The following is a 14,515-nucleotide window of genomic DNA, read 5'->3' as shown; positions in this document are numbered from 1 at the left end:
GTTTGGGATGCTCTGGATCTACGTGTACAACAGCGTGTTCCATTTCCCACAAAGCTCACACAGCCATTGAAGAGGAGTGGGACAACATTCCACAGGCCACAACCAACAGCCTGATCAACTCTATGCGAAGGAGATGTGTCACACTGCATGAGGCAAATAGTGGTCACACTATTTGTAAAATCTTTGAAATTGTTGGAAGTTTGCATTTATATTTTTGTAGTCTTACTGCTGTAAGAACATTCAAAGATAAATATACAACGTAGAGAACTAGAGATCAAGGGAACTAAATATCAATAGAACTAGTTGTTTTTCTCTAATAGAGAACTAGAGATCAATGGAAGTAGTTGTTTTTTAGTTCAACATCTGTTTAGAATCTGTGTAGGGGTTCTAATTTGGACTCATAGCTATGTGTGGCAAGTTCTCATTGGTCCAAACTATCTACAGTGCAGGTGCATTTATACGGAGACTTGATTACACACAGGTGGATTGTATTTATCATCATTAGTCATTTAGGTCAACATTGGATCATTCAGAGATCCTCACTGAACTTCTGGAGAGAGTTTGCTGCACTGAAAGTAAAGGGGATGAATAATTTTGCACGCCCAATTTTTCAGTTTTTGATTTGTTAAAAAAGTTTGAAATATCCAATAAATGTCGTTCCACTTCATGATTGTGTCCCACTTGTTGTTGATTCTTCACAAAAAAATACAGTTTTATATCTTTATGTTTGAAGCCTGAAATGTGGCAAAAGGTCGCAAAGTTCAAGGGTTGTTTCTGACAGAGGAGCTGGTGGGAGACATAGTAGAGGAGACCAATCGCTATGCCTTAGAGCTACAGGAGAAGAGAGAGCCAGGAGTGAGGGGGAAACTCGCTAAATGGGTGACAACCACAATTAGTGAAATGTATACCTTCCTGGTGACAGTCCTTCTCATGGGAATAGTAAAGAAGAACTCCCTAAGAGAATACTGGAGCACAGATCCTATGTTTGCAACTCCCTTCTTTGCCACCCTCTTTTCCCAAGATCGCTTCCTAGTTCTGCTGCGATGCCTGCATTTCGTCAACAATGCTACTGCCAACCTAAATGACCCGTTACACAAAATAAGAAATGTTCTTATCAGCCTGACATCAGTATTTGGTCGGGTTTTTGTGCCATACAAGGACCTATGCATTGATGAGTCCCTGATGTTATGGAAAGGTAGGCTGGCGTTCCGTCAATATATTCCCTCCAAAAGGCACAGGTTTGGAGTCAAGTTCTTTGTCATGTGCGACGTGAAGACAGGATTTGTCCAGGACATTACAGTTTACACAGGGTCCACCACTGACATCAAACATTATGAGGGGCTTGGGGTGTCAGGGTCCGTGGTGATGACCATGCTGGCTCCTCATCTCGGCAAGGGACACACTTTGTACGTGGACAATTGGTACAGCAGTCCCACACTCTTCCAGCATCTGCTCTCCAACAGCACAGGGGCCTGTGGCACAGTCAGGTCGAACCGGAAGGGGATGCCGGCATTCGGGTGCAGGAAGATGCAGAGAGGGGAGGTGGAGTTCCAGGAGAACGGTCAACAGCTGGCAGTAAAGTGGCATGACAAGCGAGACGTCCATGTCCTCTCCACTGTCCATTCAGCAACCATGTCGGCCACAGGGAAGGTGGACCACCGGATCAGAGTTCACCCTCTCCATTGACTAGGGCATGCTGAGAATAGTGTCAACATCTTTAGTTCATAACAACAATCAAAACAATCAATCCCTAATACATTAATTGCTTCACTCATATAGTTATTAACATACTAAACTCAAATCAATCCTTCAGTTTTAAAAATCATTCAGTTTCCAAATCATAATTAAGAACCCAGTAAATTATCCAACCAACATTTAGAATGGCATTGCTCAGTGATTCAAATCAAGATTCAAATCACTCATAGTTAAAAAATAAAAAAAACGCAATTTAATACACATCAATATTGGCAAAATGTACATTTATATTAACATCCAGTATAATTATCCCATAATTATACTATAATTTTTTATAAAAATATGATTACAAGACAGACCAGTATCTCAATGCATTCTTAATCTAAATGTGTAGACCTCTACAATCAACCTGATACCCAAAAAGTCTAAAACAATTTTGGGCAAAGTTGACTACCCCCCCCCCCCCCCCCCCCCCCCCCCACACACACACACACATACACACTGATTCTTCTGTCTTCTTCAGATAGCTTTACAGTTCAAAGTGGATGACCATGATAATGTCCCAATTTCAATGTCACACCTGAGCCACCATCACCTTTCCCACCCATTATGTCTTGTCCATTCGTCAACCAGTATACCAGCAGCATAAGAGAAGTTTAGAACAGATCTCTCCCCATGCTCACTCCACGTGGACTCCTCTCACTCTCCAGAGAAAAGCAGTTGATAGCTTAAATCGGATGCTGTACACCGGTTGCTGGTTTCGAACTCATTTATCTCGGTAGAAGTGGTGCGTGCGGTCAGGGCCGTATTGAACGCCTTTGTCACTCTTCTTCAGCCAGCTAGAGGGGGGTTTTAGATACACACACTGTTTGGTCCAATTATCTCGTCCATGCATTAAGATACCGTATGATGTCACTTTTCATGATAACCTCGAAAGGACAGATCAGAGCAACAGTTTAGTTCAGTTCATTAACGATATGATAAATGATTACTTTGACCAATTATTCTTAATACAAATGTCTAAACATAAGTCAAAGAGAATAACAACACATTCTATTGAAACTATTCTTTCAAATTGGCTTATACTCCCCATCACACTGTCAACTTCATCACAGAGCCACAGGATCAGGAAGTTAGACCTATAACCCATCGGGAATAGAACAGAACAAACGACACAACAATACACTCCTTCACATATCACTACATACACTCCTACACATCAGGTGTGAACTTCAATCCAAAACCTCAGAGGACTGTTCCCTCCCCCATTTTTAATGTGAATAATGTGTAAAAAAACAAACACTACTGGTCAAAAAATAAAACAAAATTCCTTAAAACAAATCAAATTAAAATCACTACTCTTAAGAACTCCATAAAGAAAAATAATTGTACCCAGATGGTCATAGGAAAATAGATTTAAGGCAGCCAACCCTTAGTCAAAGGCAATGCCCTTTCCTTCTTCACATTGGTCCAAATCACAAATATGGCTAAGAACTATAAAGTTAATCATAATTATCAATTTTACAAATTACCTTCAAATAGGTATTACAAATGACCATAAATTCATTATGCAAATGGCTTTCCAATGAGGGTGATCAAACCACAATGGAAAGTCATGACAGAGGCCATAGGCCTCCTATGTTGAACATAATAAACGGCTCTCTATCCACCGGATGTGTACCAAACTCACTAAAAGTGGCAGTAATAAAGCCTCTCTTGAAAAAGACAAACCTTGACCCAGAAAATATAAAAAACTATCGGCCTATATCGAATCTTCCATTCCTCTCAATTTTTTTTAGAAAAGGCTGTTGCGCAGCAACTCACTGTCTTCCTGAAGACAAACAATGTATACGAAATGCTTCCGTCTGGTTTTTAGACCCAATCATAGCACTGAGACTGCACTTGTGAAGGTGGTAAATGACCTTTTAATGGCATCAGACCGAGGCTCTGCATCTGTCCTCGTGCTCCTAGACCTTAGTGCTGCTTTTGATACCATCGATCACCACATTCCTTTGGAGAGATTGGAAACACAAATTGGTCTACACGGACAAGTGGCCTGGCCTGGTTTAGATCTTATATGTCGGAAAGATATCAGTTTGTCTTTGTGAATGGTTTGTCCTCCGACAAATCAACTGTACATTTCGGTGTTCCTCAAGGTTCCAATTTAGGACCACTATTGTTTGCAGTATATATTTTACCTTTTGGGGATGTCGTTCGAAAACATAATGTTAACTTTCACTGCTATGCGGATGACACACAGCTGTACATTTCAATGAAACATGGTGAAGCCCCAAAATTGCCCTCACTAGAAGCATGTGTTTCAGACATAAGGAAGTGGATGGCTGCAAACTTTCTACTTTTAAACTCGGACAAAACAGAGATGCTTGTTCTAGGTCCCAAGAAACAAAGAGATCTTCTGTTGAATCAGACAATTAATCTTAATGGTTGTACAGTTGTCTCAAATAAAACTGTGAAGGACCTCGGCGTTACTCTGGACCCTGATCTCTCTTTTGAAGAACATATCAAGACTGTTTCAAGGACAGCTTTTTTCCATCTACGTAACATTGCAAAAATCAGAAACTTTCTGTCCAAAAATGATGCAGAAAAAATAATCCATGCTTTTGTCACATCTAGATTAGACTACTGCAACGCTCTACTTTCCGGCTACCCGGATAAAGCACTAAATAAACTTCAGTTAGTGCTAAATACGGCTTCTAGAATCCTGACTAGAACCAAAAAAATGTATCATATTACTCCAGTGCTAGCCTCCCTACACTGGCTTCCTGTCAAGGCAAGGGCTGATTTCAAGGATTTACTGCTAACCTACAAAGCATTACATGGGCTTGCTCCTACCTATCTCTCTGATTTGGTCCTGCCGTACAGACGCAGGCCTCCTAATTGTCCCTAGAATTTCTAAGCAAACAGCTGGAGGCAGGGCTTTCTCCTATAGAGCTCCATTTTTATGGAATGGTCTGCCTACCCATGTGAGAGACGCAAACTCGGTCTCAACCTTTAAGTCTTTACTGAAGACTCATCTCTTCAGTGGGTCATATGATTGAGTGTAGTCTGGCCCAGGAGTGTGAAGGTGAACGGAAAGGCTCTGGAGCAACGAACCGCCCTTGCTGTCTCTGCCTGGCCGGTTCCTCTCTTTCCACTGGGATTCTCTGCCTCTAACCCTATTACAGGGGCTGAGTCACAGGCTTATACTAGGGCTCTTTCTTACCGTCCCTGGGAGGGGTGCGTCACTTGAGTGGGTTGAGTCACTGATGTGATCTTCCTGTCTGGGTTGGCACCCCCCCTTGGGTTGTGCCGTGGCGGAGATCTTTGTGGGCTATACTCGGCCTTGTCTCAGAATGGTAAGTTGGTGGTTAAAGATATCCCTCTAGTGGTGTGGGGGCTGTGCTTTGGCAAAGTGGGTGGGGTTATATCCTTCCTGTTTGGCCCTGTCCGGGGGTGTCCTCGGGTGGGGCCACAGTGTCTCCTGACCCCTCCTGTCTCAGCCTCCAGTATTTATGCTGCAGTAGTTTATGTGTCGGGGGGCTAGGGTCAGTTTGTTATATCTGGAGTACTTCTCCTGTCCTATCCGGTGTCCTGTGTGAATTTAAGTATGCTCTCTCTAATTCTCTCTCTCTTTCTCTCTTTCTTTCTCTCTCCCGGAGGACCTGAGCCCTAGGACCATGCCTCAGGACTACCGGGCATGATGACTCCTTGCTGTCCCCAGTACACCTGGCTGTGCTGCTGCTCCAGTTTCAACTGTTCTGCCTGTGATTATTATTATTTGACCATGCTGGTCATTTATGAACATTTGAACATCTTGGCCATGTTCTGTTATAATCTCCACCCGGCCCGGCCACCCCTCATAGCCTGGTTCCTCTCTAGGTTTCTTCCTAGGTTTTGGCCTTTCTAGGGTTTTTTTCCTAGCCACCGTGCTTCTACACCTGCATTGCTTGCTGTTTGGGGTTTTAGGCTGGGTTTCTGTACAGCACTTTGAGATATCAGCTGATGTACGAAGGGCTATATAAATAAATACATTTGATTTGATTTAGCGAGGCTATAGAAGTAGCGAGGCTGTAAAAGTAGCGAGGCAACATACAGACACCGGTTAGTCAGGCTGATTGAGGTAGTATATGCATGTAGATGGTTAAAGTGACTATGCATATAAGATGAACAGCGAGTAGCAGAAGTGTAAAAAGAGGGGTTGGCAGGTGGTGGGTGGGACACAATGCAGATAGTCCGGTTAGACAATGTGCGGGAGCACTGGTTCGTCAGCCCAATTGAGGTAGTATGTACATGAATGTATAGTTAAAGTGACTACGCATGTATGATAAAAAGAGAGAAGCAGCAGCGAAAAAAGAGGAGTTGGGGGGGCACACAATGCAAATAGTCCGGGTAGCCATTTGAATAGGAGTCTTATGGCTTGGGGGTAAAAACTGTTGAGAAGCCTTTTTGTCTTAGACTTGGCACTCTGGTACCACTTGCCATGCGGTAGTAGAGAGAACAGTCTGTGACTGGGGTGGCTGAGGTCTTTGACAATTTTTAGGTTCTTCTTCTGACACCGCCTGGTGTAGAGGTCCTGGATGGCAGGCAGCTTAGCCCCAGTGATGTACTGGACCGTACGCACTACCCTCTGTAGTGCCTTGCGGTCAGAGGCCAAGCATTTGCCGTTCCAGGCAATGATGCAACCACTCAGGATGCTCTCGATGTTGCAGCTGTAGAACCTTTTGAGGATCTCAGGATCCATGCCAAATCTTTTTAGTTTCCTGAGGGGGAATAGGCTTTGTCGTGCCATCTTCACGACTGTCTTGGTGTGTTTAGACCATTCTAGTTTGCTGTTTGAGTGGACACCAAGGAACTTGAAGCTCTCAACCTGCTCCACTACATCCCTGTTGATGAGAATGGGGGCGTGCTCGGTCCTCCTTTTCCTCTAGTCCATAATCATCTCCTTAGTGTTGGTTACGTTGAGGGATAGGTTGCTATTCTGGCACCACCCGGCCAGGTCTCTGACCTCCTCCCTATAGGCTGTCTCATCGTTGTCGGTGATCAGGACTACCACTGTTGTGTCGTCTGCAAACTTAATGATGGTGTTGGATTCGTGCCAGGCCATGCAGTTGTGGGTGAACAGGGAGTACAGGACGGGACTGAGCACGCACCCCTGGGGAGCTCCAGTGTTAAGGATCAGCGTGGCAGATGTGTTGCTACCTACCCTTACCACCTGGGGTCGGCCCCGTCAGGAAGTCCAGGATCCAGTTGCAGAGGGAGGTGTTTAGTCCCAGGATCCTTAGTGTAGTGATGAGCTTTGAGTGTACTATGGTGTTGCACGCTGAGCTGTAGTCAATGAATAGCATTCTCACATAGGTGTTCCTTTTGTCCAGGTGGAAAAGGGCAGTGTGGAGTGCAATAGAGATTGCATCTGTGGATCTGTTTGGGCGGTATGCAAATTGGAGTGGGTCTAGGATTTCTGATATAATGGTGTTGATGTGAGCCATTACCAACCTTTCAAAGCACTTCATGGCTACGGACGTGAGTGCTGCGGGTCTGTAGTCATTTAGGCAGGTTGCCTTTGTGTTCTTGGGCACAGGGACTATGATGGTCTGCTTGAAACATGTTGGTATTACAGACTCAATCAGGGACATGTCCGGAGCACATGTCTTGGTAATCCGTCTGGCCCCGCAGCCTTGTGTATGTTGATCTGTTTATAGGTCTTACTCACGTCGACTACGGAGAGCGTGATCACACAGTCATCCGGAACAGCTGATGCTCTCATGCATGCCTCAGTGTTGCTTGCCTCGAAGCGAGCATAGAAGTGATTTAGGTCATCTGGTAGGCTCGTGTCACTGGGCAGCTCGTGGCTGTGCTTCCCTTTGTAGTTTGTAATAGTTTGCAAGCACTGCCACATAAGACGAGTGTCGGAGCCGGTGTAGTATGATTCAATCTTAGCCCTGTATTAACGCTTTGCCTGTTTGATGGTTCGTCGCAGGGCATAGCAGGATTTCTTGTAAGTTTCCAGGTTAGTTCCGCACCTTGAAAGCGGCAGCTCTACCCTTTAGCTCAGTGCGAATGTTGCCTGTAATCCATGGCTTCTGGTTGGGGTATGTACGTACAGTCACTGTGGGGATGACGTCCTCAATGCACTTATTGATAAAGCCAGTGACTGATGTGGTGTACTCCTCAATGCCATGGGAAGAATCCCGGAACATGTTCCAGTCTGTGATAGCAAAACAGTCCTGTAGTTAAGCATCTGCTTCATCTGACCACTTTTTAATAGACCGAGTCACTGGTGCTTCCTGCTTTAATTTTTGCTTGTAAGCAGGAATCAGGAGGATAGAGTTGTGGTCTGATTTACCAAATGGAGGGCGAGGGAGAGCTTTGTATGCGTCTCTGTGTGTGGAGTACAGGTGATCTAGAATTTTTTTCCCTCTGGTTGCACATTTAACATGTTGATGGAGATTTGGTAGAGCTGATTTAAGCTTCCCTGTATTAAAGTCTCCAGCCACTAGGAGCCCCGCCTCTGGGTGAGTGGTTTCCTGTTTGCTTATTTCCTTATACAGCTGACTGAGTGCGGTCTTAGTACCAGCATCTGTCTGTGGTGGTAAATAAACAGCCACGAAAAGTATAGCTGCGAACTCTCTCGGCAAGTAGTGTGGCCTGCAATTTATCACAATATACTCTACTTCAGGCGAGCAAAGTCTAGAGACTTCCTTAGATTTTGTGCACCAGCTGTTGTTTACAAATATGCACAGACTGCCTCCCCTCATCTTACCGTGTGTGCTGTTCTATCATGCCGGTGCAGCGTATATCCCGCTAGCTGAATATCAATGTCGTCATTCAGCCACGATTCCGTGAAACATGGGATATTACGCTGTCCTGATATCCAGAAGCTTTTTTTTGCCATAAGATACGATTGCAGAAACATTACGTACAAAATAAGTTACAAATAACGCAAAAAAAAACACATAATAGCCCAATTGGTTGGGCGCCCATAAAACTGCTGCCATTTCTTCCAACGCCATTTTGGACTACTGCAATGGACAATGTGATAGTGACAGGCACGTTACCTGCAGGAACATCAGCTCAGGTGGCGGAATTGATGGCTTTGACAGAAGCATGCAAACAGGCTAAAGGTGTTATCCATGATTTTGGAAAAATATGGAAAAACAGAGGATTCATGACACCACTGGGCACTCAAGAATGTTGATTGCTCTACTGAATACTGAATGCTCTCCAGTTGCCTGCACAAGTTGCAATTATGAAAATGAAAGCACATGGAAAAATATTTACAGACAAGAGTAAAGTACCTGGCTGACAGAGCTGCCAAGGCAGCTGCCAAATGAACACCTCTGTCACCTAAACTGATTAGGAAATGCACCTTGGATGCAACACATTAGAGACATGCAGAGCAATGCACCAAAATATGAAGTGTGGGAATGGATGGCAGCAGTGAAAGAACTCAGTCAAGAAGGTGTGTGGAAATGCAACCTAAAATGTGTAGTGCCAAATGCACTCTTACCCTACTTGGTGACACATATCCACTCTTTTGACACATTGGTGTGGATAAGATAATTAATCGCTTTGTGGGCAAATGGTGGAATCCTAGTGTGCGGAAAGTGGCTGACATGGAAAATTACAACATTTATGGAAAACAACACCAAGGGACGAGGGAAAGTACAGACACGACGAGCGACTGCCCCACCAGGACCCTTCAGAAATCTACAGCTTGACTGCATCACACTGCCCAAATATAAAGGGCCGGGAGATGTGCTGGTTGTTGTTGATCGTTTCTCACGATGGGTTGTAACCTACCCTACTAGGAAAGGAACCGCACAACACACAGCCAAAATCCTGATTTGAGAAGTAATTCCCAGATGGGGATTTCCGGACCAACTAGATTCAGACCAAGGCACTCATTTCACAGGAACAGTGTGTCAGGAGGTAGCTCGTCTTCTGAACATAGACTGGCAACTACACTGCCATTACCATCCTCAATCAAGTGGTCAGGTAGAACACACAAACCGGGGTTTGAAAGAAAGACTGTCAAATATGCATCAAGAAGGGATAGCGTGGCTGGATGCATTGCCTACGGTCTTATGTAGTATACTCACAAAAAAAAACGCAGGCTTGAGTCCATTTGAGGTTGTCACAGGTCGACCCATGTCACTACCAGGCACGTCAGATTTTAGAAAGGCAGACGTACACATTGTGTGTGACACAATGCTTAACTACTGCATACAACTTTCTAATGCAGTAGGGGATGCAGACAGACAAGTGAAAAAGGCATGGGGAAAAACGCTCGAGGGGAGACATGCCATAGTGCCAGGACAGTGGGTGATGGTAAAAAAATACGTAACAGAAACATTAGGGACAAAATGGGAAGGTCCTTATCAAGTTTTGCTCATAACGAGGTCAGCAATGAAAGTACAGGGCAAATCACAATGGATACATGGCACTCATTGCAAAGTTGTCCATTTTGATCACAAAGTGGAGCCTGGAGAATAAAAAACTAATTGATTAGCTGTCGGGGGCCGATCTCGGGTGAAGAGGCATAGTAAGCCAATCAGAACCTGATAAGCTTTTATGTTGTACACCGCAGTCATCATGTTAGGGATATCTTCCAAAGAATCGGGACATGCTTACTTAGGGAGATCTAAGTGAAATATACATTTTTCCTGATACCAGGACATGTCAACTTTCACTCTTTTTCCCTCCGTTACAGATTACGAGTATCTACCTTCTGAGGCTGCAGCAATATCCCCTGACCCGAGGCCTGTACCTAAAACGATACAAAGTCACCGGTGAAGTGTTTGTTAGAGATGTCCTTATCAACCAGTGGAACAGAAGAAGAATTCCTCACTACCGGCAGGCTGTCAGAACATACTCTCTAATAGTTATCTATGTGGGACTGATACCGCGGTGTGGAACAGCCGGTCAATCTTAAAGGACTCTGTGAATGATTACCATGCCAATAGGATGATTGAATATTATTGTCTTGCAGACAAGTGGAAGATGTTAGAAATTATTTTTCTTGTAAGTTTCCTCCTAATACAGGATGTGGGTGGTGTTTTCATTTCTAACACAGAGATGAAATCAGTCAGAAAGAGTAGATTCACACAAACATAAAGGAGTCACACAGAAGGAGGAAGATTCGCACACCATGAAGAGTAAGCAAGGTGAGATCCATTTTCATGCATTTGGAAAGGAGGACACTAATGTGATGTGGCTGCAACAGCCTTCGTCAGAGTGTTTCTAAAGTTAAAAAAGTGCCACAACAATGACCAGTTTATTAAACACTACAGAAGGTGGCTTATCACTACCCAAACTGTGCATGCAGCTCCCCTGTCCAACACAACCTGAGTGTGTTAACCCACAGAGACTTAATAAATGTGCGTTTAGCCATTGCTGTAAATGATTTGACTTTGAGACAAACACATGGTGCCCAAACACAGTTTGTTTACTTGGCTGTGGTAGGCTTCTAAGGCAATAGTCTGTAGGAAAAGTTTGAATTAGCAGTGTTACTGTAGACATTGCTAATGCATACCATCAAAGAGTGAGCTTTAAAGGGATACTGCGAGATTCTGGTAATTAAGACATTTTTATACTTACCCAGAGTCAGATGAACTGGTGGATACCATTCTGGGTAAGAAGAAAAACAGCTTAATTGTCAGAATCTTGCAATATCCCTTTAAGAAACAGAGGTAAGTATGTGGGCCTAGGTAATAACTTATTTCAAACCCTCAGTTAAATAGAGAGGGAGATGGGAGAGAATGGGTTGTATTCGTTAGTGCGAGAAAAGGGGAAGGGAAAGGGGGAGTCTTAAAAGGAGAGAAAACAGAGACAGGGGTCAGAGAGAAGGAAGGGTTGTGGTGTAGGATAATGCTTTAAGGATAAGCACTGACAGGTGCGATCAGACATGTCACATGTCCAGGCCAAAGTGGTTGTTAGTGTGACCATGGGGGGTCACTATAAGCATGTCACAACCAATCAGAGAGCTAGATTAGGGGTGCAGGGAGTGTTTGTGTCCCACCACAGTGAACTTGTTATTGCCATGGATCAGAGCTGGGATTGACAGGGGAGAAGGGACAAACACAGGTGGCTGCGACAGTTGAAAAAGACAGCCATGATAAAGTGTGAAAGTGTACCTGTGTATGTAAGACAAGCAGATGTATGGACATCTAAGTGGCTTTTTGTATGTATGAGATTAGGTAAGAGGAAGGGAAAGTGTGTGGCATTTGCATCATGTTTGTGTCATGTTGGTAGAGTAAAGAAATAACTTCTTATTAAAAAAAATATTATGAACAAAGGAGTAGTGAGTAAATGCAATGAACCCTTCACGCATCTGACAGAATTGGAACATTTTCTTTGGTAAATATTTTTTCACAGGAAGTACACATAGGTATAGTATAAATGTTTTCTGGTAGGCCTTCTAACTGACCAGGAAGACTATTTCTTGTCCAACAGGATTTGTGATTTATTGTCTTGAGCTTGCCAACCCTTTCTACCTGGTGTTATGTCAAAGTTTAATGTGCTCTGGTAAGTGAGGGCAGGGTCACCAGGGTCACACACACACTTATAATATGTTGTGCATTATACCCTTCACAATGGCAGTGCAAAGAGAGTGTAAGGGGTTGGATTTGGCTTCAAAGGAAGTGTGGAAGGTATGGTATGTGACGGGTTGTAAAACATTGGACTTGAGCAAACACCTGTCTTTCCACTGGGATGGGGTTCAGAGGGGTCAGAAGCAGGAAAACTTCTACAAACTGAAACACAATTTTTCAGATCATGAACATTTGTATATAAATCCAATCACATTAAATCAAATGATATAGGTCACAAAGACACATTTAGCAGATGTTATTTATGGGTGTAGTGAAATGGTTGTGTTCCTAGCTTCAACAGTGCAGTAATATCTAACAATTCACAACAACACACACAAATCTCAAAGTAAAAATGTTTAATTAAGAAATATATAAATATTAGGATGAGCAATGTTGGCGTGGCATTGACTAGAATACAGTAGAGTACAGTATATAAATATGAAATTAGTATAACAGTATGTAAACATTATTAAAGTGACCAGTGTTCCATTATTAAAGAGACTGGATATTCCATGTCTATGTACATAGGGCAGCAGCCTCTCAGCTGCAGGGTTGAGTAACCGGGTGGTAGCCGGCTAGTGACAGTGACTAAGTTTAGGGCGGGGTACTGGGTGGAGGCCAGCTAGTGATGGCTATTTAACAGTCTACTGGCCTTGAAAGATAAGCTGTTTTTCAGTCTCTCGGCCCCAGATTTGACGCACCTGTACTGACATCGCCTTCTGGATGATAGCAGGGTGAACAGGCCGGATGCTGACATCAGGTGCTGTAAGTGTCCCGGTGATACTTTGGACAAACTGCACCAACCTCTGGAGAGCCCTACGATTGTGGGCTGTGCTTTTGCCATACCAGGCGGTGATACAGCCCGACAGGATTCTCTCAATGGTGTATCTGTAAAAGTTTGTGAGGGTCTTAGGGGCCAAGCCGAATGTCTGCAGCCTCCTGAGGACATAGCTTTGCAGCCTAGAGAGGGACTTGATGAACACCTCAAAGACCTCCGTGGCTCTGAGTCTCAGTTACAATGGGAACCACACAAGTCCCAAAAAAAGTACAGCCTGCACACATGCACATGCATGCACTTGGACACACAGTCCTCACATTGTAGACTTCACTAAGACTTTAGGATTGTTGAACAGCGCCATCCATCATCTTGGGTTCTGACTCACTTAATTCAATGAAACCCACGTTGTTGTATTTACACAGTATTGTAGGTTTTCCCCCCATGGTGAAATAAAATCACGGATGTTTTAAGAATTGTGATACCCATGGTTATATATAGATCAATGAAATATATAATACAGATGATAGAACATATAATATTTATTATCAAATGTATTATCTATCCATTTTTATCTTTTGCTATTCTATAACCTTTTATTTCACACATTTGGCAGAATAAATCAGAAAGATTATCTGTAATGTCCAAATACTATAAGTGGAAATTCTATTTCTCTAAAGGCCAGAAGAAACTGGAGAATCTCAATGCAGGTGTTATTGGCTGAGTGTTTGCTGCATGGGTATAAATAGAATGACTGTATGTGTTTGTGGGGTTTTATCAGTTTGAAAAGTGTAGCTCTTCCAATTCAACAGCCTATGACACCTATTGCTTACTCCTTTCTCTCCTCTCCACAAAGTGCATCCTGCGTATTAATACCGTGTGGTTTCCAACTGAAGATTCTTCTGTAGTCTATAGAGCAAAGCTAAGGCCCCCTCTTTGTGTTATCAGCCTCTCTCTGGGAGCGCAATTAGAGTTGAGTAAACAGACCCAGAGTTAATCAGCCTATAAGAGTCTCTTAAACAATCAGAGCCCAACCCATAAACAGCTGCAATGGGGTTGGGGGAGAAATAATTGGCCTGCAGTATATGCTCTAGCTCTTTGTCTTTGTGACACACACACACACACACACACACACACACACACACACTCGCGCGCGCACACATACACACACACACACACATAAGAACAAGCACACACACACACAAACAATTACCAGACTATGCTCAAAGGTATTCAATATTTAATTTTGTTCTAAAGCATGAAAAGAAATATGCAAGCATAATTGTCTATATCTCCCTCTCTCCCATACCTCTTTTCCCTCCATGATTAACCAGGCCTATCGGCCTCTATGGTCTGTCATTTCCTGTTACTTAGTTACCAGTTGCCATGATTTGCCTGGGCCGTTTGTGTTTCCATGGTAACTGTGCCCATTCTGTTGTCTCCAGGCTGCATACTG

This window comes from Oncorhynchus mykiss, chromosome 9 (genome assembly GCF_013265735.2).
Source record: "Oncorhynchus mykiss isolate Arlee chromosome 9, USDA_OmykA_1.1, whole genome shotgun sequence".
Taxonomy (NCBI): domain Eukaryota; kingdom Metazoa; phylum Chordata; class Actinopteri; order Salmoniformes; family Salmonidae; genus Oncorhynchus; species Oncorhynchus mykiss.
This window is presented reverse-complemented; position numbering follows the sequence as displayed.